This window comes from Mustela putorius, unplaced genomic scaffold, assembly GCF_011764305.1.
Source record: "Mustela putorius furo isolate JIRA1106 unplaced genomic scaffold, ASM1176430v1.1 tig00537282_pilon_pilon_pilon, whole genome shotgun sequence".
Taxonomy (NCBI): Eukaryota; Metazoa; Chordata; class Mammalia; order Carnivora; family Mustelidae; genus Mustela; species Mustela putorius.
The window spans coordinates 27,003-52,395 of NW_025422420.1; positions in this window are offsets into that span (position 1 = coordinate 27,003).

Genomic DNA, 25,393 nt, shown 5'->3' on the forward strand with positions numbered 1-25,393 from the left:
ACTACAGTAGCTGCCACTGAGGGTCCAACCTGGCATTAGACTGAGCTCAAGTCCTGATTCCATCATATACGAGCTGTATGAACTTGGAAAACTGAGTTCAACTCTCGAAGCATCTGCTTTGCCCCCCCTTGGAGTGAGAATAGTCAGTAGTATTGACTTCACAGGGCTTATTAGGAGGATTAAATTAGATACTGTTCATTTAGCACAGTTTCTGGCCTATAGAAGGCACACATAAAAGTTGATTATCGTTTTTATGGACCTCCAACTTTAAGCCTTCTATAAAGAACCAAATGATATCTCTGAAAAATACCAACTGCCTACAAGGTTGTAGGGAAAGTGGTATCTATGTTGACCTGATTAGAAAAAAGTGGAAAATCTCTCTTGTTTAAGCCTTGTTGAAAATTTTCTAAACTCTGTCCGCTCTTCTGCTTAGTAGTAATTAGAACAAACGTTGGAGACTCGTGGTTTTTTCTGATAATTGAGTTGCTCGTTGTAACGCAGGGCAATTCGACATTAGTGTTTATTTAAAAAATTACCGCAAATGAAGATAAATGGTGAGACGTGCACTAAATTTGATGAAAATCCTGACGTGAGTGTTTCTTCTTGGGATTCTCTCTCTCTCTCTCTTTTTTCTCCTATGATCTGAGAGCGGATTACATTCTACTTGGGTGATGGCTCAGGTCAAATGTGTGGTTTTGCAGGTGCCTAGCCTTTCACAGACAATCTTGGAAGAACCATCATTGTCTCTGTAAGAAAACGGAGGGAAAGATGTGATTTTAACACTCAGCCTACAACAGTTCAACAATCTACCAATGTGAATTTAGAAACGCTGAGCAGGTCCCCCTTCTAGTAAGGAATATCTCTCCCTTTTTCTTATAATACCTGAGTTTCTACAACTGAGCAATCTACTCTTTTGTGTAAAACAGCTTCCCAGGATTGTTTCTCCTTTAAACGCAAGTGAACTTTGGGGATGGCACTCAGATCCCTTTCTTTTACTGGACAACTGTGGAGCAGGGGTTGGGTGTGTTTCAAGAGGGAAAATATCCACAAGGGGACAGAAAAAGGACATAAATGTACAAAATCCCATTTTCCAAGAATGTAAAAAGCTAACTTCCAGGGGAGCCTGGGTAGCTCAATTGCTAAGCATCTGCCCTTCGGCTCAGGTCATGATCCCAGGGGCCTGAGAATCCAGCCCCGCGTCGGGCTCCCTTCTCAGAGGAAAAACTGCTGCTTCTCCCTCTCCCACTCCCCCTGCTTGTATTCCCTATCTCATTGTGTCTCTGTCAAATAAATAAATAAAATCTTAAAAAAAAAAAGCGAACTTCCAATATGTATTTTTTTCCTTTGCTCTAAATATCTCAATGTTCACTTGTTGAAAGCAATTGATTGAAGCCCTGGGAAGAAGTGGTAGATTGAAGCACTCATCAGAGTTGTTTGTGCTGCTTTGCAGGGGTCTGGCTGCACTAAATTATTTCAAGAAGTATTAATTATCTAAGTCACTCAGAAGAAGCCATTTTACCTATTTGATTTTTCTTTTTTTGAAGAGATCTTTTTTTTTAAGATTTTATTTATTTGTCAGAGAGAGAGAGGGAGAGAGAGAGCACAGAGCACAGGCAGACAGAGTGGCAGGCAGAGACAGAGGGAGAAGCAGGCTCCCTGCCGAGCAAGGAGCCCGATGTGGGACTTGATCCCAGGACGCTGGGATCATGGCCTGAGCCGAAGGCAGCTGCTTAACCAACTGAGCCACCCAGGCGTCCCCCTATTTCATTTTCTGTGGTTCTTGATCCTTCCCCCAAATTCTCACAGGCCTCCGCAGCTGGCACAGAGTCCGCTCCCATAACTATAATCCCTGTCCCATACTCTCACCTCCATCATACATCATACATACCTGATACAACCCCACCTTGGTAAAAACCCAACCCTCTGTCCACCCTACATCTGCCCCTGGCAGCTGAAGGTGGTTGGTGAGAAAAGCAACGATGCTGGAAGCTTTCACATTAAGTTTTTTTTTTTTTAAGATTTTATTTATTTATTTGACAGAGAGAGATCACAGTAGGAGGAGGAAGGGGAAGGGAGAGATCACAGAGAGAGGAAGGGAAGCAGGCCCCCTGCTGAGCAGAGAGCCCGATGTGGGACTCGATCCCAGGACCCTGAGATCATGACCTGAGCCGAAGGCAGCGGCTTAACCCACTGAGCCACCCAGGCGCCCCTTTCACATTAAATTCTCAGCCACAAATCCAAGTATGTTTCTCTGACCGACAGAATCTCCACTCTTCTCGTGAAATATTTTGACTATTTCACATCTTCTTTCCTCCAACCTTAAGCCAGGGCTTCTCAACACTGGCCACACTTTTGAATCACCTGGAAGACTTTAAAACACAGGAGTGCCCACTTCCAGAGGATCTGATGTAATTGGTGTAGAACCAATTAGATTAATATCCAATTAGGGTCTGGATATAAGTGTGCTTTTAAAATTCTCCCAGGGATTCTAATGTACTGCCATTTTGTTCAGAGTGAGAACTGAACACCTTCCATCAGATACAGCTGATGACCGACCATTCTGATGACTTCACTGAGAAAAGTAAATTGAGGGCACCTGGGTGGCTTCAGCTCAGATCATGGTCTCAGGATCTCGGGCTCTCACATCAGGCTCTCTGCTCAGCAGGAAACCTGCTTCTCCCTCTCCCTCTGCCTGCATCTCTGCCTACTTGTGATCTCTCTCTCTCTCTCTCTTTCTCTCTGTGTCAAATAAATAAATGAATAAAATATTTTTAAAAAAGAAAGAAAAACAAACTGGGTGGGTGTGTAGGTGGCTAAGTGGTTAAGCGTGTGAATCTTGGCTCAGGTCATGAGCTCAGGGTTATGAAATCGAGCCCCACGTCAGGCTCCATGCTCAGCGGGGAATATGATTGAGATTCTCTCCCTCTCCTTCTGTCCTCTTTCCCCTGCATGTGTGTGCTCCTGCTCTCTCTCTCTCTCTCTCTCTCTCTCTCTCTAAATCTTCAAAAAAATCTTGAAAAAAAAAATCGGTAAGGAAAGAAGACCCACAGAATCCCACTAAGTTTACCTGGGTGGAACCCTTACTCCAATCCCTTCTGAGTGAGGACAAGCCCCTCCACTTGGGGTTTCTTCTCATTTCCCTGATCTCTGAGTATGAATGTGCTCCAGGACCCAACCTCAGACTTCTCCTCTGTCTACACTGAGTCCTTGGTGACTGTCCCTCTTCTACCATCTATCTCCTGATGACTCCACATCTCCACCTCCAGTCCAGACCTGGATTTTGAGCTTTCTTCCACTGCCTGCTTTCCAGATCTACCTAGATGAGTTAAACCCAACATGTTCAAAACCAAGCTCTTATTCTTCTCGAGCTCTGCTGGTCTTGCAATAGCTCAAACAGGAAACTGTAGAGTCATTCTTGATTCATCTCTTTCTTTCACTGCCCACGTTTAATTCTTTGGTAGAAGCTGTGGATTCTATCTTCAAAATATATTCTAAATCTGACCAGTTCTCCACACTTCAGTTACTCCCACTGTGGTCCAAAACACCGTCTTTCTATAGCCTGAGTTATTGTAATAGTCTCCTATCTGGTCTTCTGGATTCCATTTTTGCTCTGTTCTAGTTTATTTTCCACTCAGCAGTTAAAGCAATCCGTTTAAGACAAAAGTCAGACCTTGTTATTTCTCTGCTCTAAGATCTCCAATGGCTCCCCACTTCACTCAATACAAAATTCAGTCTTACAAAATTTAACACTCAACTTCCTTCTCAACTCATCTCCTACCTCTTCACTCAGCTGTCTCTGCCTCCACTCACCAGCCTCCTTAGTGTCTAACAGAGTCCAGCAAGTGCGTGCCTCCCTTGGGGGTTGCACTTGTTTCCTCTTCTTAAATGTACCCGTCTTGTTCTCTGAATCCACTCAAGGATCTGCCAATGTCTTCTTATCAGAGTAATCTCCCCTAACTGCACACACAGCCAGCTCCAGCACCATCACAATCAACATAGTTTCTGTCCCTCTCTACTTTTGACTTCTTATCAACAGCTGACATATTATATATTTATTTATTTATTTACTGTCTGTTCTCTCTCTTCTATTTGAATGCATGTGCTATAAAAATGGTATTTGTGGGGTTTTTTTTTTCCTGATTTATTCTGTGTTCAGAAGAGGATTTGATACATAATACTCAGTACATAATTGTTGAATGAATGAATGAATCAATCAATGGAAATATCAGGTTATCTCAATCATAAGAGATTTCTCTCAAGCATTTTCTATAGTATTGCCCTATTTCATTCTCTGCACCTCTGGGTTGATTAGTAGATAAAATCATCATGTAAAATCAGTTTGAGCAAGGTTGGATCCTTAAGCTTCTATGTCACCTAGGACTCCAAATGTCACGGTGTACCATGCACATTTGCCTCCAGCCTTCTCCCCCATATTTTGGTCATGGTTCAGCAGCTGTGGCATCGTTCAGCTTTCTTTTCCCCTCCCCTGTCTCAGTTCCAGGAGGTCCTCCTTGGCTTTGGGCCCCCTCCTTGTGGGTGATGAAGGCAATGTAGGGAGAGGCAGCAGCTTCCCTGACTCACCCCTGCTTTCTCCATTTATACTGATCCAGTAACGCATAGCCTGTGCAGTACAGGGCTGGCCAGGTCAGTCTCTGCCACCTTAGGACCTCATTTTTGTTCCCTGCGGCAGCTTGGCCATTTGCAAAATCAGAAATTGTAAAAGTACAAACAGGAGACAATATGCCATATTTTATGGATTTTAAGATGCCCCTCCCCTCCCATTTTCTTTCACATCTCCAATGTCAGGAATTGTCTTATAGTTGGGGCTGAGCAGGTGGAAGTCCCTATAAAGTTACCAAAGCTTGACCCTGTGCCATGTGGTTACTGCTCCTAGGGCACAACTGATCATCTACATCCCTTGGCATGCCAAGCCACAGGCCTTTGAGGACCATTTAAAGAAAGAAAATAAACTGGTTATTATATGAAAATCTCAGATAAGGAAAAAAAAAAGAAAAAAGAAAAAGAGAAACCCCACCAGCATCAAACCAAGCAGAATGGAGGGGTGGCAATTTGGATGACCTCAGAATACTTTTATAAGAAGTGCAGCATGCAAAACAGTCTTGAGAAAGGAGAACAAAGCTGGAGGTATCAATTTCTTGGATTTCAAGATATACTGCAAAGTTATAGTAATCAAAAGAGTAGGGTACTGGGAGAAAATATATGCATAAATCAATGGAAACAGGATAGAGAGCCCAGAAATAAATCCACAATTATATGGTCAATTAATCTTTGACAAAGGAGGCAAGTATATGTAACAGAAGAAAGTCTCCTCAAAAACAGTGTTGGGAAAACTGGAGAGCCATTTGCAAAAGAATGAAACTAGACCACATTCTTTTACCATACATGTAAAGAAACTCAAAATGGATCAAAGATCTAAATGTGAAGTGTGAGGTGTGCCTGTCTTGCTCAGCCTGTACAGCATGTGACTCTTATTCTTGAGGCTGTGAGTTTAGGTCCCACATTCAGTGTAAAGCTTATTTAAAAAAAAATTAAATGAATAAATGAGAGACCTGAAACCATAAAACTCCTAAAAGACAATAAGCAGTAATCACTTGGAGATTGGTTTTAGCAACATTATTTGTGGGGTATGTCTGCTTAGGCAAGGGAAACAAGAACAAAAATAAATTATTAAGACTACAACAAAATAAAAAGCTTTTGCACAGTAAGGGAAACCCACAACAAAACCAAAAGGGAACCTACAGAATGGGAGAAGATAGTGGTGAATGATAAATATAATAAAGGATTAATAACCAAAATATGTAAAGAACACACACACACACACACACACACAACCCAAAAACCAAAAACCCCAAACCCCAACATATAATCCAATTGAAAAATGGGCAGAGGACTTAATAGACATTTTTCCAAACAAAAATACATACAGACATCCAATAGACATGTGAAAAGATGCTCAATATCACTCATCATCAGGAAAATAAAATCAAAAACCACAGGGAGATCTATCACCTTATACTTGTCAGAATGGCTAGTATTAAAAAGACAAGAAAGAACAAGTGTTGGCCAGGATGTGGAGAAAAAGGAACCTCTGTACATTTTTAGTGGGAATGTAAATTGGTGCAACAACTGTGGAAAACAGTATGGAGGTTCCTCTCAAAAATTAAAAATAGATTTACCATATGCTTTAGTAATTCTAGTACTTGATATTTACACAAAGGAAATAAAAACACTTGATTCAAAAAGATATATGCCCTCCTAGGTTTTCTGCAGCACTATTTATAATAGCCAGGATATGGAAGCAGTCCAGGTGTTCATCAGTAGATGAATGGGTAAAGATATGGTGTATATAGATATATAATGGAATATTATCCAGCTATAAAAAAAGAATGAGATATTGCCATTTGTGACAACATGGCTGGATCTAGAGGGTATTAGGTTAAGAGAAATAAGTCAGATTGAGAAAGGCAAATACCATATGATTTCACTTCCTTTTTTTTTTTTCTTTTCAAGATTTTATTTATTTATTTGAAGAGAGAGAGAGATCACAAGTAGGCAGAGAGACAGGCAGAGAGGCAGGTGAATCAGGGTCCCCACCGAGCAGAGAGCCCGACTTGGGGCTCGATTCCAGGAACCTGGTATCATGACCTGAGCCAAAGGCAGAGGCTTTAACCCACTAATCCACCCAGGGCCCCCTGTAATTTCACTTCTATATGGAATATAAAAAAAGAAACAAGTGAACAGACAAAAAAAAAAAAAAACAGAAATAGACTCTTAAATACAAAGAACAAACTGGTGGTTATGGGAGGGAAGGTGGATGGGGGATGGGGTGAAATAGGTGAAGGGGATTAAGAGGTACAAATTTCCTGTTATAAAATAAATAAAATAATTTCCTGTTCTCATCTGGAGATGAAAAGTACAGCATTGGGAATACAGCCAATGATATTATAATAAGTTTATATGGTGACGTGATGATATACTTACTGTGGTGATCACTGAGTAATGTATAGAATTGTCAAATTACTATGTTGTACACCTGAAACTAATTTAACATTGAATGTCAGCTATATGTCTAATAATAATTTTTTAAGTGGCAGCATGACAGAAAGCTCTGGGTGGCTCAGAGGAACATATTGTGAGAAAAATCTGGGCACTGAAATCTCTCAGTTAGAAAGTAAATAAAAGTAGTGAGATTCTTAATGTGAGGTTTGGAAAAACGTTAACCAAAAATTTTAAACTTTTATTTTTATGTATGCATTAAGGCCATATGTTGATAAAAATCTGTCTAAATACTTACCAAAGAGCTTTTTGAATACATTTTAAATTAAAATATTAATGAAAAGAAAACATTGTATCATAGTTTGAATGGTAGCATTTTTTTTTGTTTCTTATTAAACTATACCAGGAAAGGAGGCCAAGACTCAATGAAATATGGCTATTATTACCCCCCAGTTTCACAAGAGCATGAACCTCTCTGGCTTAACAAAGCCTAAGGAATCTACTACAGAAATGGATTGTTGTTCTTACTACCCTGGAGCCTTTTGTGCAGACTATGAACCAAAAGCTCAATATTAATCTTAAAATTAATTATATTACAAAGTTGTATTATTTGGAAGATGTGTTTTAAATGACTCAAAGTTAAAAGATCTCAGTATAATGCTGGTTCTATAATTATCCTCCCAGAAAACATTACTTGTAAAACTTAATGATGTAGAACCATAATCATAGCATCGAGTAGGAGGTTGCCAAGCAGATGGGAAAGTTTTTTGGTTTTTGTTTTCCAGTTGTTTTCTTCCCTTCCCCTTCCTCCTCCTTTCACAAGGAGAATCAGCCACCTGTTTTTTAAAGGCTGAAGTATTTTTACTGTTCTTGGTCGGAAACATTTGTTTAAACAAAGTAGCACTTGGTTGCTAAACCCTTGATTCTAAAAATGGACATAGCCATCTCATTTTTTGTTGGGCCAGGGTTTGGATAACAATTTGATTTCCCAGTCTGTTTCTTTTGTGACCATATAATCCTCTCCCAGTGTTGCATGCTCTGTGAGCTACAAGCACTTGAGAGCTCATAAGCACAAAGACTCTAAGGTTTCTTTGGGATTAGCACCATACAAATGCAGATTTGGGACAATGGAAGACTGTGTTTCCATCCTTGTAACTGTTACTGCTCTACTTCCTGCTTCCTCTGGGTAGCACAAGAAGCCACTGTTTTTAAAATACACACTCACTTTTAGCTGCTGACTTTTTCATTGGCTGCCTGGAGAAGAGAAGGAGTTCTTGCCTATGTATTTCAGTGTTTTGATCCCTTTCAATTATTTTTTAAAATATATATCATTAAATTTTACAGGAGTATTACAGAATTCCTAATTGCAGAATTTGAACTTGAGCTACGCAGTCTTACTTTTCGTCTTCAATCTATGTGTCATTGACCTTTTTAAGTCTGATTACCTGTATGAACTCTCTTCAGAATCTTTCCCTGGTTTAACACAGTATAGAGAAGTGCTGGAAACCAGTTCTTTTCTGTGACACAATTCTTCCAACGGAGTTGAAATGCTTTGCAAAACAATTTCACGTATATCAGCCAATTCATATACAAAGCAATGTCATGTGAATCCTTTTCCTTTTTATATATCATCTTTCAGTGATGATCAGGAATTCATGCTGGTACAGAGACTCTGGTTTGGGAGGAGGAAACAGGGGCTTTGCGAGGGGAGGGCGAGAGCAGAAGCTGCTCACCTGCTGTTAGAACTGACCTTAGCTGGTGGTCCCAACATCTTCACCCTTTATGCATCTGCATCCTTTATGCATGAAATATAGCAATATGCCTTTCCCTTTCGTGTAATCCTTATTTAGTTAATACCCAGTAGGATTTGCAAGCCCTTCACATCTCTGTGGATTTATTTTATTTCAGAGTGCAAGTGACTTTATGGCCCAATTACCATCATTGTGACTTATTGCATTATTGTGTGGGAGGGAGAGAGGAGCAAGAAACGCCTGATCATGTGTATCGTCATCAATGGGAATGAGTGCCACGCACTCCTGGCCAAGGCAGAGGGATGGATGAAACCTTTCTGATCTATTGTTTATCAGAACACTGAAGCCTGGGTGATTGTGCCGTATTTTAACAGACAAGTGTGTCAAATGTATGGGTGAAGATGTTGCAGTGGTGGTGTTAGAGTAAATTAATATTGGAAGGTAATGAATATTTTGAGTTTAAAGATGTCAAAGGTCAAAGACGGGAGGAATGACTAAGATCGGATGGTTGAACCCCCTCAAATTACAGGGGTATTGAAGCGAGACTGATTCACCACCTGGACCCCAGGAATGAACCAGGGAGGCGGGCTCCTTATTAGAGCAAGGCTCCCGGAAGCCAGATAGCCCTTGTGCTTGCAAGAGCTCAAGGCACAGCCGGCTGTGGAGCACCGGAAGCAGCAGCAGCCACAGCAGCCACGGGAATCGTGACCCTCGGGCCTGGCGCCTACCTGGAATTTCCGCAGCGCCTTGGTTCAGAACCACCGGGGCGGGACAGCTCCCCGCCGCCGCCGCCGCGCTGACTGCGGAAGGGACCCGCAGCGCGAGAGCGCGAAGGCTTCACGCTCCGTGAGCCGGCTCGGGTGGCGGGAAGACCGGCTGCGTCCCCCCCAACCCCCGACACCCACATCCGTTCCTCCCTTCCCCCTGCGGGGCCCGCACTTGGCCTGCGGGTGGGGCCGTCCCACTGGCCACAGGTCCCGCAGGCTGAGGAAGGCCACCGGCCGCCCTCCCCCTTGCCGCCCGCCGCCTTGCCACCGCACGCAATCTGCTCTCCTCGCCACCACTCGGCCGAGGGGTGTGGGGGTTCGGGCCCCGCGCGGGGCCCCGCCCCTGGCCTGCTCCCCATTGGCCGGCGGGCCGGAGGTGCGAGGAGGCGGGGTCCGTCTCTGGCGGCTCGCGCCCGGGAAGTGGTCGGCCAGGGAGGGCGCCGCTGGGGGTGCCGCGGGGGGCGCGGCGGGCGCGCCGGGGACGCAGCGGGCGGCCGAGGAGTAGACGGCAGCGACCCCGGCAAGGCGGTAGCGGCGGCGCCTGGGCCCGGACTTTGGGCCACAAGGCCCCTGGCCTTTCCCGCCCATCGCGCCCCTGCGTCCCTCCGCCGGCCTGCAGCCTGCGGGCGCCCGAAGCCTCCGAGGGGCGCTTCCTCGGGGCCGTTGGGACCCGAGGGCGGCCAAAAAGACGGTCGGGGGCCGGGCCGGGCGCGGGGCGGACGGGGCCTGCTGTGCTGCGGGGCTTTGCGCTGGGGGTGGGGGGCGGCGGTAGTTTTTCCGCCGGCGGCGGGCCCGTGGCCCAGGCGCGAGGCGGGGCGGGAGGGGCCGCTTCTGGGAGGCCGGCGGGCGCGCGGGCGGCGGTCCGGGGCCATGGCCCAGGTCGGCGGGGGAGCGCCGCGGAGGAGGGCGTGTCGGGGCGCTGCCTCGAGGCGGGCCCGCGCGGCGCTAAGAACAAGAGCCTGTCACATTCTCGGACGAACGTGTTCAGGCGACGATCACCGGGCCCGGACAGCGGCGGGAACCCCTTCTTACAGCACCCACTTACGGCGCCTTCGCTGCTCCTCACCTCTTGGTCCGCCATCCTCCGGATGGACGAACGCCCGCTCACGCGGCCCACGGCCCCCCGCCTGGGCCTCCCGACTGCGGCACCCGAAGCGCAGGAGTCTGACGAAGGACGAGGCCAGCACGCGGGTTGGAGTGCTGGGTATGGGGACCTTCAAGTGGGCCCTACGCTGCGGGACCCGCCTGGGCCCCCGCGCTTCGTGGACAACTGGCCGTAAGGCGCGGGCCCGCGGGGGCGGGGGGGCGAGCCTGGGGATGGCGGTGAGGGCGCGGGGCTGGGAGAAGAACCCAGGGACGGCTCCGGAGGGCCGGGGGCTTTATGCGGAGGGCGGGCCTTTCAGGTTCAGGCACACCAAAGATGGGCCGAGCCACGGGCCCTGTGGAAGCCGCGGGATTTGAACGTGCCGAAGAATTTCAATCTGGTTGCTGCATCGGGTGGTGGTTGGTGGGGGGCAGCCTCACGAAAGTCCCCGAGGGATGGGAGATGGTTAGGCGGAGAGGCCAAGTTGGGGTCAACCCCGGCCGCTGGGGGCAAAAAGGACCCAAGGTGGGGCGGCCTTTCCCTCTCCTTGGCCTGGGAGTGTCCAAAGCCAGTCACACCTGTGGGGTTGCCACTCCCCTTAGGGGGTGCGGGTTTTGAGGTTATGGGTTCCTAAAAAAGGGGGGCCCGATGGCACGCTCTTTGGGTTGGGTTTTCCGCAGGGTGCTGTATGGACAAGATTCTTTGTGTGCTGTTGATGTGCTGTGTGGTGAGGTGTGTTTTTGTTCGTGGTGGGGGTGTCGCGTTTTCAAGGAATCGTTTTTGTGTGGGATGGCCCCAGAGCAGCGTTAACACCCAGGTGGCAGGGTGGGGCAGCCAGCCTTTGGAGGGAGGCCTAGTGTCAGCCGGGGAGGTCTTCCATTGGTCGGGTTTTTCTCCCAGTGAAATCTTGCCCCCAAACTTTTGTCCATGCCTTTCAGGAATCACTGCTGGAGAGGCAGAAGAAGAGTGAGAGGACCAGTATTCAGCGTTTAAAGCTGTCTGTTTTCTCGCTCCCAGGAAGGCAATTGTGTGTTCTGTTACCGAAACACGGTCATTGGTTCAAAAGCCCCATGATTTATCTGGAGGGTCGCAGGCCTGGCGGGCTTTTGTAGGCTGCTTAAATTCTCCTTTAACTGGACTAATTTTTGGGGAGGTAATTCTGACCAATGTTCTATGCTAGCTGCGGCTCTGAGAAACGCTCTGCGGCCTTGCCCTCTGGGAGGAGGGGGTGGGAGACCAGGACAGCAGTCCCCCACCTGCCCCTGATTTGCTTTTCTGTTTCCTTTGCTCGACACGGCGGCTACTTGTGGGCGGCCCCTTGATTTTCTGCACACCATTTTATTGTGTGGAAAAAGAAGTGTGCAAACCAGTTTCTGTTGTGGAGGGGAACCAGGGAGTGGGCACATACTGGGACCCACTTTGGCCTGCTCTTCCCTGTGGGGCTCTCCATGATTGTTTGTTTCAACCATAGGAGGGGAGGCCCAAAGGGAAAACCCTGGGTGGTGCATGGGGATTGGGATTGCGGGACTGGTCCAACCACGCCTGATGGTTAGGGTGAATTGGGGTTGGCATGGACTCTTCTTCAAGCAAGGGAGTTGGTTGCTCGCAGGGGGGAACCTTCCCACAGGACAGGCCGCAGTTGGTGGGACCAACCTTGAGCTACAAGCTGGGGCTCTGAGGGGTCCGGAGTCACAAATGTGCTGATGTTTTGGAAAGGTGGGTGTGAAATTTCACCGGATTACTCATCTCCCCAACCTCTCCCCATTTCCTCATGGGGATGGCCCTGACGGGTCATTGACCTGATGCAGGAGGAAACCCGATTAGGGAGGAAAGATTCTGGAAACCCCTGCAGCCAGGGGCACCCTGGGGGGACTAGGCGTCCAAATCCTGCATTCCAATGACCAGCTACGGGAAGCCGATTTTGGGGAACAACCGGCTCAGGGCTGTGGCAGCGGGCCTGTTGGGGGAGTGGTAGCCGATGCGGCCAGAGCCGGCCACATGGTATACCGGGGACTGGGGAGGCACTATCGGAGGCTGGGCTTCATACATTTCACAGCAGGTGATGGCTTTTCCTCTAACTTTGATCCTTACAAACAGTCCAGCAAGGCAGGTGGGGCAGTTCTCTTATACTCACTTAGAGCCTAAGAAAGAACTTTTTCCTCGTGGCAGTAGCTAAACAGGGATGCGTCGGCAGCGACATATGACTTCCCAGCCCATTGTTACGTCTGACTAATATATGTGGAATGATGACCTATCTGCATTGGCATGGGATTGGCAAGTGGTTGGATGGTGGAGCCTGACTAAGTGGGTGCCTCTCCCGCAGCCACTCACCCAAGGCGGCCTGTTCTCCCAACAAATCTTCTCTCGGGCTGGGGTACATTAGAGGCCCTTCCTTATACATGCCCTTGTTCATAGCCCAGAAAAACCAAGGGCGAGACTCCTGGGACAAGCAAACTTGTGGCCACAAGCTGCAAGCTAGGGAACAGGGGGGGGGCGGCCCAGCACAAGAAGAAACCAGACATTTGGCTCACCAGCTTGGGGTCCAGCATTGAGGACCCAGGCACTCATGCTGGGATGGGGACAGTTTATTCTGGAGGGCGACAGAAGCGGTAGTTATGGAAAGCATCTATTACCCTAATGTGTAATTGTGTCTGCATTTACAAATGTATGGGACCAGGATTACCTCCATTTTCTACAGCCCACAGCACTGGAACCCACAACCCTCAGCTCTACAATGAGAAACCAGAGTCCTTAAGGAAAAAAAAACCCAGAGCCTTCAGGACTCAGATGAGTTATGTTTTAGGAGATGGGTGGTTACAAGCCACACACGGCACAACTCCTTCCTGGTCCCTGTCCTCCGGGCCAACACAATAACACCCTTGAAAGCCACGCGAAGAAGGTGGAGATAATAGCTAACCAGATCACACCAATTCCAAAGTCCCATGCAGTTCTCAGTCTAGAAGGGCGCTAATTCCTGAGAGGTCACCAACCAAGGGCCCTCATGCTCTGAGCCCGGTTTAGGGACAAACAGATTAGCCCTAGAAAACCCACACCTCTGTTGAAACCCCAACCACAGAGACTCAGAGACTCAGTTCATTAGTTATGAATGGGATACCAATTAGGGGTACGTTTCTCCCAATCAGGAACTGTACTGCAGCCTCATGTGTCTCTCCTGGTACTGAGCTGCCCATCCCTGTCTCCTCACTGCTTCCCCTCACTCACCCCACACTGGATCCTCTCGGCTCAGTAATCCTCAGGACTTTCTGCCTGGATCAGCACCAGCCAGATGTCCTCCAGAGTGTTTCCCAACACTAATTCAATGGGCATCCAAGGGAGGGAGGACATCATTTCCTCTGTGACCTGGGGGCAGCTGACCGTAGTGTCAATTGACTGAATCAAAATCATGTATATGGTCAATAACAATTATATTTATCTGCAAATAATGATTGGAAGAGCCATGAAAGGGGCTAAGAACCGTTCCTAAAGGATTAATCCCCAGAATGAAAGAATGTTGATGGAAAAAGGAAGAGACAACAAGTGATGTTTCTACAATATGCCTCTTTGGAGCAGGAACGATGTGAGGGGGAAAGGTCACTGATGGGGAAGAGTAATGAGACGCTAGTCACAGAGAATAGAGAAGAGACCCAACTGCTCAAACCACCATTGCATGCCAGGGAAACAGGCTAGCCCACAGGACCTCAGTGGGAGAAGTCACTAAGATGTGGACAAGATGGTGGGCCATGCCCGAGACCCCCCCTGGTAGACTGGACAGCTTATTGCAGCCTGGTTCTCAGAGCCCCTGTCCATAGTCTTGGGAAATCATGAAGATAATTCCACAAGCCAGAAAAGGACAGTGTCCCCTTTTCAAATTGATGAATATATACATTCTAAAAATGTAGGCAAGAAGTCTTGATGGTGTTTGCTCTTTGGCAAAAAATTCTAAAATTAAGAAGGGATTATCAACACAGAGGGTGGTGTGTGGGATGTTTTAACTTCTTGTGTGTGAATTAGAAAATTAGTGTGGGACCATATTAGACAACCACAGTCCCGTGTTTGGGGGCCCTTGGTCCTTGGGGCACCTGGTTTGGCTCGGTGGGTAATTTTTAGGTTAAGACCTCTCCTGCCCTTGGATTTAGGTCATTGATCCCCCTGCTCCTTGCTCAGTCAGGGAGAGTCTATACTTCCCCCTTTCTCTCTGCATGCCTCTACTGTCTCCTTGTGCATCTCGTCTGTCAAGCAATAAATAAAATAGAAATCTTTGGGAAAAAGAAAAAGAAAAGAAAGAAGAAAGGAAAAAAGAAAGAAAGGAAGACATGAAAGGGAAAGAGAAGAAGACAGATGAAAGAACAGAAAGAACGTAAAGAAAGAAAAGAAAGAAAGAAAAGCAAAGTAAGAAAGAAAGAAGGAAAGAAAGAAAGAAGAAAGAAAAGGAAAAAGAAAACACAGCTTGGGGGGCACCTGGGTGGTTCAGTTGGTTGAAACACCTGCCTTTGGCTCAGATCATGACTGCCTGGGTTCCTGGGATTGGATCCCTGCTCAGCAGGGAGGAAGGAAAGGAGTCTGCTTCTCTCTCTCCCTCTGCTTCCTCCCTTCTGGCTCCTGCTCTGTCTCTCTCTCTCTCAACTAAAATAAATAAATTCTCTCAAGAAAAGGGAGGAAGGAAGGAAGGAAAAGAAGGAAAAAAAAACCACAGTGGTTTTCTCTAATAACAGGGTAGACCTTATGAAAGCAGATGATCAAGGGCATTGCAAAAGATGGAGGCTCCACATCCCCAGGGCATGTGGCTGTAGTGAGCTGACGCCCTCTTGCTTTCTGAGCAGCTGCAGCATCAGCTTGCATTCCCGTGCCTTAGTTCTGCACATCAGGATGGAGGAGCTTGGTTGGGGCTCCTTGTCCAGCCAGACTCTGCCCCACAAGTGTAGCTGTCCTGTATTCTGCTCCTCAGAGTGCTTCCAGGAGATGGAATGCCTGAGAGGAGGCCCTGCTGTCATCGCACGATCCTGACTTCAAGAGCTGGAGCTGGAGCGCCAAATGGGGGGAATGGCAGCAGCTTCTGGAGACTTGGAGAAACAACAGGAGATCTTGCATTTCCAGGAGGAAACCCCTATCCCCTATAGGAAAAAGGACTCCAGGTAAGGGGAGAGCCCATAATAATGAAGGGGGCCCTGTTTTTATATTTTAATGGGGGTATTGACAAGACAGGTATTGGAGCCTTTGGGGGCCCTCAGTTTCCCTCTGCTATTCCCTGATTTATGGATGAAATTCGAGCAGAAGGAAGGACTTGTCTGAGAATGCCTTTTCACTCCAAAACTTGGGAGAGTAAAACCCTATTTTGGAAGGTTCAGCATATCAGGGGCACCTGCGTGGCTCAGTCAGTTAAGTGTCTGGCTGTTGATTTTGGCTTCAGGTCATGATCTCTGGAGTTATGAGAATGAACCTGTGCTGGGTCTGCGCGCTCACACTTTGGAGTCTGCTTGGGGGTTCTTTTCCTTCCTCTTCTGCCCTCCCCTACAGCTTGTAGGCAAGTGATCTCTGTCTCTATCCAGATCAATCTTTGAAAAAGGGGGGGGGTCGTCATATCAAGATCCTGGAGAAAAAAAAAAATGTTCTCATCCTCCCCCCATTAGTTTAAGGATGTTGGTACTCACTGAATGTAGGAGGCATCTCCATTCCCAGCCCTCATGCAACATCCCCGACACAAGCCCTATGACTGCCTATCACCAGGAATAAGAGCACATCGGGGCAGGAAAGAATACGAGTCTTGCATTTCTGCTACCAACTAACGTAGGCTAATGGGCAATGACATCAAGCAAAGTTACCTCACGTCTCATAGCCTCTGTTTACACATCTGTAAAGTAAAAGTAATGGTCTTTTACCTGGTTGAACAATCTAATGCTAAAGGCCACGTGATGTGATAGGGTTGGCTTACAGCATGCCTACGCCCTGGAGGGGGCTTGAGGGGCACCAGACACTCAGCAGGCCTTTGCCTCCCCCAGCAGGCTGCAGCACACGATTGCCCTCTGCAGCATCAGTGTGAGGAGAAACAGCAGCGCTTTCCAGTCACTCCCAGTCAGAGCTACAAGATAGACGAGGGCACTTTATTGGCAACTTCAAGAAAAAGCTGAAAGAGGTATGTTTTTTCTCACTCTCCACTCCTGGTGAAGCTCCTTGTTTCTTGCTTAGATTCTGGTGTCCTTTCCTTGGGAGGTGTTAGAGCTCTGGAAAACTACAGAGTTCTGGCCTCAGCCAGGTCTGGGGCTCCCAGTAAGAACAAAGGTGTTTCTCTCATTCCAAAGCCCAAGAGAGTTGGTGACCTGTGCAAGATCCAGCCGAGACATCCTTTAAAAGTAGTCGACAAGAGTCCAACGTCTGCCTGCCTAGGTGGCCAGAGAAAAGTTGAAGGCAAAGTATAGGTTATACAGTGATTTAAAAAAAAAAATTTCAAAGAACTGTCCTGATGGCACCATAATGTGAGACAAGCTCTTGAATATTGTGACTAATACATATTAGCCCCCCCTGCAGCCAGTACGGTGGGCCACCCTTGCTCCTACCCTGACTCATTCCCCAGGGAGAAAGTTAAAAGATGCACATTTACAGAAAGTAATACCTCTGTTAGGATCTAAATTCCAAGCCTGGATTTAAATTTTAAACTGTTTTTATGAGGACTTTTTGCATCTGCCTAAAAATCTGATCTAATGTTGGAGACATCTCTTCTATTTCCCCATTGTCCTTCAAATGGGGGAGGGTATTGTAAACATCAAGTTAGATAACGTCAAACTCAGGCTGAAACAGAGTACTGATGTTCAATATGATGAAAAATTTAGAAAAGATTGGGATGGCCTGGGTGGCTCAGGGGGTGAAGCCTCTGCCTTCATCTTAAGTCATGATATCAGGGTCCTGGCATCAGCCCACATCAGGTGTCCTCTGCTCGGCAGAGAGCCTGCTCCCGCTCTCTCTCTGACTGCCGCTCTAACCTGCGCTTGTGATCTCTGTCAAATAAATTCAATCAAATCTTTTAAAAATAAAAGTAAATTTTAGAAATGTAAAAAGAACTCCTGACCCTTGATTAAATATATCAGTGATAGCGGGTACGAATCCAGGTGGGCCGGGCTCTCTAGTCCGTTTCATGGACTAAGAATAGGGAGTTACCTTAGAAACCGGCTGAGCCAAGGACCTTGTAGGCTGAAACGTTGCTACAACACCAATTTCAACCCTGAGACCCCACCCCACAGTAGGGTGAGAGACCTTGTCATAATATTGTTAGGTTGTGGGACACCACAAACCATCTTGTAAAAAGGGACTTTGGCCAACAGGGAGCAAAAGTGAAGACATGAGCGACCATGCTGGGTTGAACCAGAAATCTTTGAACTGTCGGAGACTAAACAATTTTCCGCCTTGACAATATCACACGGAGATGAGAACTGGTTTTAAATATTTGAAGAACTCAAAACAGATCCGGTGAAAAAGAGCGCTTATGTTTGGCATCCCTTTAGAGGTCTGATCAAGGGTCCTTAACGGAGTTAAGGGCAAGTAGAATTTTGGACTTCGATCATTCTCCTATGGCTTCCTGACCACTAAGAGATTTTGAGTGATTGTGGAGGAGGTATGCTGGTTTTGTGAAGGAGCCGCCTTCCATCCACGCCCCTTTAAATAGAAGGCTGTGAATGTCTTTGTGAAAAATCCCATAGAATAAGCTCTTGCTTTGGAGGGATTGTCTAAGCCTTTCCATTTTCCTATTTTTTTTTCATTATCTGTTTTAAAATTTCCTTAAGACATAACACAGTTCAATATTCAGAGCCAAATTTGAACTTTTCATAAAACCTGAATGGATTTCCCTAACTTGCTGAATGAAAGAAGGTAAACCCAGAACTTGAAGAAGTATCAGGGGCATCGCACGGCTTGGAGAATAACTTCTGTGCACTCCTGGGAGCATCCCGAGTCCAGACTTTCCCGTGGAAGAGCTTTGTCGTCAGGGAGTGTGAGAAGTCCGGTCAGTTGAGAAGGCAGGGCTGCTGTTATCCCAGAGGACATGCTATGCTTTGACCATGGAGAGTTTACATTCTACCGTTCGTGGGCCATGGAAATGAGTACGTTTTTCCAAACAAACATATACTTGATCGGCAAAACCCAGGCACTCTCCGCCTCGTGGGGCGCCCTGTGTCTAAGAACACTCCCACCGGGCCCCCTCCCCTGCCTGGGTGTCGTTTCTAGGGTATTTCCCTGCGGAGAGCCCGCTGATCTAAGATTGCCGTGTTGGGCAGATCCAGAGGACTGGATAGCAGCCCCAGATGTTAGAAAGCACGCCGTAAATCTTTGTGAGAATTTAGTATTATATGGGGAGAAGGAAAGATAGGAAGGAGCTTCAATGGAGCTTTTGGGGTTGGTAGCGACCAACCATAGACTGAAGGTGCCCCGTGAGGACTTCTTCAGGGAGGAATTTTGCCAGTCCTACCATCAATGACCTCCAGCCTCCGTATGAGAATGCTATGAGCCGTATTTGGCGACTATGGTGCTTATAACAAACATAATGCAAATGCGTACGTAAAATGGAAAATTGGTGATGTACTCCAGAAAAATTTCTCATAGTAAACTCTAATCCTTTATAACTTGTAGTAATGACTTAGAGCGAAGACTTTCTCGTACTAACTTCTTGGGATCATTTTTTTCATTTGTAAAGTCAGTATGTGTTTTTTTTTGTTTCTTTCAATTTTGTTTTTCTAGGACAGAGGTCCAAAAATCCATTCATCCTGACGTCATCCTACTTCATACCTTCTCCTTTCTTATAGTTGGTTTAGGAGTCATTTGCCGAGCTCCTACGTAACTCTGAAGCCCCCCTCCTTTCTATCCTTAATTCTGTAATCTCATGCAGCCCCCTTGCAATCTTCTGATAGCTCGTTCATATACTTCATTTGGTCCAAAACCTGTCTGGAACTTGACCAACATGGTATTCACCGACTTGACTTAACCCCACTCTCAGTGGTAATGTTTCACTCAGCTGGTCACAGAAATTTGAATGTATTTGCACTAACGGCCCTGTTGCCCAAGGGCACACCTGGTGTTATGAGCTACCTGATAGATGGCGTACAGATCCTATGGCCTTCCTACACACAAAACAATTCTACTTTTGAAACTGTCTTTGGCTTCAATAGCTTTCAGATAAGATATTGGTTTTGTTAGAATATTTATTAGCTGTTTTCATACGCTAGTACAAAGAAAACAACTGATGTGGTAGCAAATAGAAGATTTAAACAACACAAACCAAAACAAAAAAACAGTCCTCTTCAATAAATGGGTGCTGGGAAAACTGGACAGCTATATGTATAAAACTGAAACTCGACTAATGCCTTCCCTTTACACCGTACCAAAGATAATTCAAATGATAAAAAACATCAATGTGAGACAGGAATCCATCATAATCCTAGAGGAGAAAATAGGCAGTAATCGCGTCGATATCAGCCACAGCACCTTCTTGCAATATATGTCTCCAAATCTAAGCAAACAAAAGCGAAAATAAACTTTTGGACTTAATCAAAATCAAAAGCTTAAAAGCTTCTGCACAGCAAAAGAAACTCACGAAAACACAGATGCCAACCACGGAATGGAGAAGATAGTTGCAAATGACGTAACCGACAAAGGGTTGATATCCAGGATCTTATAATTGACCCCTCAACTCAACACACACAAACCCTACAATCATATCAAAAATGGCAGAAGATAGACAGAACAACTTCATTCCATGAGACATACAAATGGCTTCAGATACATGAAAAAATGTTCTTCACATCACTAGCTCTCAGGGAGAGATTCGAAGTAAAACCACATGAGATATCACATTAAAGCACCTAGGTTAGAATGACCAAAATATTAACCAAGACCAGGAAAAAACATGTGTTTGGTGGGATGTGGTGAAGAAGGGGCAACCCTCTTACACTGCCTGTCGTGGGCATATGCTACAAGTTGCCGTTGCAGCCTCTTTGGGAGAAAACAATGTGGCAGACATTCCTCAAGAAGATAAAACTAGAAGCTTCCCTATGACCCTTCTAATTGCCACTACTGGGTATTTACTCCGTTAAAGATACAGAGGATCAGTGAAAGGAAGGGCCATCTGCCTAACCCAATTGTTGTATGCCAGCCAATGAGCCCACGGTCGCTCCAACTGTGGAAAGCAAACCAATATGTTTTTCAATGGCCGAAGGAGAAAGGAAGATGTGGAACATATTACCACGAGTGAGAGTATTATGCCTCCATCAAGTAAAGGTTGTAGAATACCCAACTTTTGTAGTTCACAAAAATCTCTTCCAGGACTGGCATAATATGATGCTATCACGTGAAATAAGTCAAGCTAGATGAGATGTCGTCAGAATGTAATCATATTTGCGTTTCACTTATTTGTAGTAGATAGAACCTAACAAATAGCATGGAGGTCAGCATGGGAGGATGGAGAGGAGAAGGGATTTGAGGGAAATTGGAAGGGGAGGTGAACCATGAGAGACTATGGACTCTGAGAGAAACAATCATGAGGGGTCTGAAGGGGAAGGGGTGGGAGGTTGGGGGAACCAGGTGGTGGGTATTGGAGAGGGCACATATTGCTAGGGGAGCACTGGGTGTGGTGCAAAAACAATGAATACTGTTACTACTGAAAATAAAAAAAATAATTTTTTTGAAAAGTGAAAGTTATGCAAGGCCTTATTCTATGCCAAGTATTAGAATTTAGACTAACCAGACAGGGGAACAAGGCTCAGGCAAGTGAAAGTTATGTACAAGCTTTATTCTATGCCAAGCATTAGATGTCAGACCTTGACTGACTATGGCCGCCCCCAAGAGAGAAGAAACTCCCCTTGGTCGACAGGCTAGTTCGTATAGGGCACAACCGAAAGAATTCTAAGTTATGTGGGCTTTGGCTGATTTGGATGTTCTCCTACCTGTGTGTTTTAGTAATGGTTTCCCGGGGACCAATACTAGTAACTGCTGAGGGCATTTATTAACCAACAAAATGTGCCTTGTTTTAAGGTCTGTTGTTTTAGCAACGGTTACCGGCATGGTATGAGTAACTGCTGAGGCATTTATTATTAACGAACAAAATGGGCTACCTAGGCAACATGGAGTCACTATGGCTAAGTAGGCCCAGGCAGGCCCTAACGGGTTTAACAGGTTTTAATGTGAAATCAGCCCCAATAGAAGGCAGCAGCTGCATCCCCAAAATGCGTTGCCTGGGGCCCTGAGCAGGACAGTGGGTCCAGCAGCAGAAAGGAATGCACCCTGCGAGGAGTGTTCTACAAACATGCCTGGAAAAGCTTGGATCTGAGCCACCAGACCCCTTCACTCTCTCTTCTTTCAGCTGCCACCTGGGTATGTGGGTCTCCACGGGTCCCTTTGAGCAGATGAGCTGAGCCACCTGGTAGGCAGAGAGATCTGAGTCTTTGGGAGGGCCAGCTGGAGCCAAAGCCATCCAGGTGAACAGCTGTCTAAGATTGCAGCTGGAGCACCACAGTTGGATGGCAGGGGGAGCAAAAACCTGGCCTCAGCCTCTCCTCGCCCACCAGGAGGACCCTGGAAACAAGCAACCACTCTTCCAAGGTAGGAAGCAGGGGGACCCAGGAAGCCCGTGAGAAATGGGGCAGATGGCCCAGGATTGTCTGTGTTGAAGGGATCTTCCAGGTGAATCAGCGAGAACAACGCGTGCCGGAGCAGAACAACAAGCGCAGCGAGCTACGCCCGCCTAGCGGTTTATGACAGAAATGAACGCCAGCCTAAGGTCCAGGTGAAACAGAGGCATTTCAATCTCCACTCTTGGGTGAGAGGGTGGGATTGAGGGTCCCAGCTGCGTGCTCGGGCCCCAGATTCTGAGTTTTGCAGGTACAGGTTGCTTGCTTTGGGGCAAGGGTGTTTGAAGCTAAGTCCCAGCGAGTACTGAAGCCCTTACTTCCTCATTTTCAGGTTCGGTGAGCGGACAATAATCACAATGTATCGTTAAATGGACAATCATATGCATGTGCCATATGGTAATATGGTAATTATGCCTTAAGTGCAATCAATTTACAAGTGCCTGACATGGTAAGCATTGCTCAACAGTTTAATAGGTTGTGAGTTAAGATCTATTCCTTGTATTTGTGGAGTGTGCTTTAAAATGTTACCATGAGTTTCAAACAAATTTTCCAAATGTTTCAATCTGAAGGTAAGGGAGGTTTGGCCTTTGTATTTCAAACGTGGGAAAACTTTGGGGAGTGAGACATTAACCAGCTAAGACCTGACCCAGGATTCGAACTGGATGTTTTTATTTCCGCACTGCTGGCCTTCCTCTTTCACGTCCTTCCTCCTCACCAGCCTCTGTCTCCGTATGGCTTTCTTGCTTCCCGTTTCCCATTCCCTGATTGGAGGGAGCTCAGCTGAGTGGAAACCATTCCCGTCCCGCAGGCAATGCTGGTTGTGGAAAGCAGGGGGATGATAGCTCCCTTTATTCCCAGTGGCTGGTCATCTCCTCCCTCCCCTCCGCATCTGCCCTTCCAGATAGATGCCTTGCCTGCTCTCTCCCCTCTCTTCTCAAGGTCCTTCATCAGCCCCCCTTCACCTAGCTTCAGTCTTGAATGTTAGTATGCTGTCCCCACCTCCATCTTGACACACTCATTTCAACTTATTCTTTTTTCTTTTTTAATTAGCCATCTCCTCTCACCCCAGGACACTATTTTCAATTTTATTTCAGTAGGAGCCATTTCTGCTCAGGATTCTCTAAAGATGAGCTTTCAGACATGTGTCCTGCCTGCTGCTTCCTAGGGCATGTTAATTCTTAGCTTTTCCCCCCAGTCCTTTTTGGATTTTCACTAATTAGGCCACTGACTTGTCAAATGAAGTCACATTCCCAATATCCTGTGTTGTGGCCAGGTAGATGAGAAAGTGTCACGTGAACTGGTGTCCCATAGTAATGCTCAGCCACAGTAGGGTGGGATGGCTGGCTCCCTGGGGAGCCGTGAAATGGTTGTAGTGTGCAGTTATAACTCCCTGCTCTGCCCTCGTGGCCAGCTCTTTCCTCCCTCACTGCGTCCCCACAACCCCCAGCCAGGACTCAGCCCCAGTGACTCCAAAAACACTGTGACTGCTCCTACCCACCACAATGGCCTGAGATTGGAGAGCTGGTTTCTAGGCCACCTCCTGAGCCGGGACTTCCTTGCCTTCTCTGATATTTTCCAATTCTTTCCACTGTAGAATTTGCTGGCCTGGTCTCCAGGAGGGTGTCTCTAACCTGCCATGCCTTCTGTCTCTACCCTCTCATCCTTGCTTACATTTTTCCATCACTAACTCATCAGAATGGTGAGTGGAATGCTAATTTAATTGCCCACACGTCCATTCATACTTTGATTCATAATTTTTTGACACATATACTACACATTTTGATGTGGAAATATTAGGGTTCAGAGCTCAAGAAAGAATGCTTGAGACATTTTCTATGACCCAAAAGTTCTTTGTATGATGATAGCCACGAGGGGACAGGCACCAGCTGGACAGAAAGAGTGGCACTGGGGTTGTGAGGGAGCCATTGATTATATAGTTTGGAACTGGGGGAGCTACAGGCAAAGGGAAGTTTCTGAAAGGACTTTTAATATGCTTAAAGAAGACTCATGACATCCTGGAGACCGGACTTTTGTCAAGCTAAGACTGTTTTTCCCTCTAGTAGGTCATTAAGTTTAGAAGACAGTTGGGGTCCTGTAATTCTTATTCTGCTGCCTCAAGGGTTTGTCAATGGACTATAGGGTTATAAAGGAAATTTAACTTTAGGTTTTTTTGTTTACCATTTCCTTTTGCCTTTGTTCTCCACATCATAGGTTTAGTCACAGGCAGTGTATTAAAAAATTGCACACAACACACACACACACAAAATTGCACACATAATTATATTACATATAAAATTATATAAAATATAATTATATAAAATGGTGGGGCTAGAAAAATGCACCTAATAATCTTTCAAACCAGAAGTTGCTTCTATGTGGAGCTCGCTTCCATTAAAGGGACTGTTTTCTTGTTCCAAACTAAGGGATTTGTTTGCTGTTCCTTACTGTAGTGGTTGGGGTATATGAGGACAATCCATGTTTACCTTAGGTCTCTGATGGTGATGACCTAAGCTGTGAGTGGGTTTGCTTTAGTGTGGTTCCAGGGTTCCTGAAAATTGTTGTTGTCTTTACAACCTAGGACTCCATTGCTTCCTCTCCAGTCCAAGATGTTGGCATGAACGTCTCCAGTGCTCACATTCCCTAGCCTTTGCGCTTCTGCTCGCTCCTGGCTCAGCACCACCATTTTCAAGAGGACAAAGGTAAAAATTTTTAAATATGGCAACGGAAGGATTCAGGGAGTGATGATGCGAGAATTACCAATACAAGTAGCCTTTGGTTACTAATGGGCACATTAACCTGATGTAAGATTTTTCTTCTTGGGTCCCAAAATCTTTAGCCCTACTCATGCACCTTCTGTGGCCCCCTGTTTGTTGCCATTATTCTTCCTCCTCTGTGGGTTTTCCTATTGCTCTGTTGTGCTTCCTGCATGGTGATCTCTCTGTCCTGTGAAAGTGCTCGCTGTGTCCAGCTTAATTCTTTGTCTGTGTCTTCTTTTTAAAAAATGGGTTGTTTTTTTATTTATTTTATTATTTATTTTTCAGTGCTCTCAAGATTCATTGTTTTATGTACCACACCCAGTGCTCCATGAAAAATGTGCCTTTCCTTTTAATACCCACCACTAGGGCTCTCCCAACCCCCTCACCCTCCCTCCCTTCCAGAACCCTTAGT